The sequence below is a fragment of the Eulemur rufifrons genome, chromosome 1 (genome assembly GCF_041146395.1).
Source record: "Eulemur rufifrons isolate Redbay chromosome 1, OSU_ERuf_1, whole genome shotgun sequence".
NCBI classification, from domain to species: domain Eukaryota; kingdom Metazoa; phylum Chordata; class Mammalia; order Primates; family Lemuridae; genus Eulemur; species Eulemur rufifrons.
The window spans coordinates 88,640,497-88,642,056 of NC_090983.1; positions in this window are offsets into that span (position 1 = coordinate 88,640,497).

The window sequence follows — 1,560 nt, forward strand, 5'->3', positions numbered from 1 at the left end:
ATTGTAATTGGGACAAATAAACTGTACTTCAAGAAGTCTATATGTGAAAATGGGAAATAATTGTTCAGGATAGAAATCTTTTAAAGACAATAAGTACTAATCTGAATTTATTAATACAACAAAAATATCTTAAAAAAAAAGGGCAGCAAAGAATTAAGAGGTTGCATGTAACACCGCACTGTGCGTGTGCACTGCTGAAAAAAAGAGATGTGGCAACCAGAGTATTTCACAATGAGATAAGATAAAAGGCTTAAATAAATTAATCAGAATGGTTCTGAACAGGATAAGATAAGGGGCGTAGATGAGAGAGGGTAAGGCAGCTGTACAAGAAGAGATATACGTATTTCTCCAGCAGAAGCAGGTTACGCAATTCAGGGCAGCTTGTATAATGGACAGGAAAATATGCTAATTATATGAAAAGTGGAGAGTCTATTACGGCTGTATGTGTGTGGTGGTGGTGGCAGGGGGCAGAATTATAAGTGAAAAATCAAAGATGAACTCCCAGGCTGGCTGGCAGAGCATTCATGGGGTGACATAAGGGAGGATTTTTAGCTTACTTTTAAATTTTTTTATTTTTTCTAATTAAACAAACAATACGTGAATATATTTTTCTTGCAAAAATTATTAAATTTGCAAATCAAATTTCCCTTTGACCATCTGTCAAGTCTACACTGCCAAATCCCAATACCCTTCCCAATTTACCTTTTTTTTTTAAATTGAAGTGCAAGCTCATGTAGTGTTTGAGCACGATGACAAAAAAAAAAAAAAAAAAAGAAAGAAAGAAAAGAAAAGAAAAGCTTGTAGTAGCACAAACTCTAACACACTTTTATTAAGCAGGGGCTGTGCTACTCTGTTTATATACAAGGTATTAGCTCATTCAGCAAATGTGTTGTGAGCAACTACTAAATGCCAAAGACTAGGAATATGACAACGACCTCAAGGAGATCGTAATCACCTTCAAGCTTGGCATGTTTCCCAGAATATATTGATAAGGAAAGTGAGACTCAGAAAAATTACACAACCTTCCCGAGGTTGCTGTAAGCTACGTGGTAGTACCAGGATTCAAATCCTGGCCTGCTGTCTTCGAAGCCTGGTCCTCCTTCCAAAACTATCCAGTGGTTTTCAAACCATTTGTTTTAATTTTTATTTCTTTTATTTCTCCCTACCTCCATAAACCATTTGTTTTAAAAGCAGAAGTCTTTAAAATTTTTTAAATGAAAGTAAAATTAAATTGTTACAATGTAGCTCAATGAAAAAAAAAACAAAAAAATGAATGGTCTCTGGTTCATTGAAAGCAGCCTACTAGTAAAGATGAATTTGTTTTCATCAAGAGGAGTGGATGGAATTGCTTATGTGAAATATCTCAAAGGCCCAAGTCTCCCATTGTTAAACAGCTTTAGGGACAACTATCAAACATTAATGTTGGTTACAGATCATTAGAGCCAGTGAATTCCAACCTGGAAAGTGCTGGGAATTACAGATTCCTGTCCTCTTCCTTCGACTATTTATGACCTTCTGTTGCTAATCCTAAACTCACTGGGATGCAGCAATCTGTGGTTG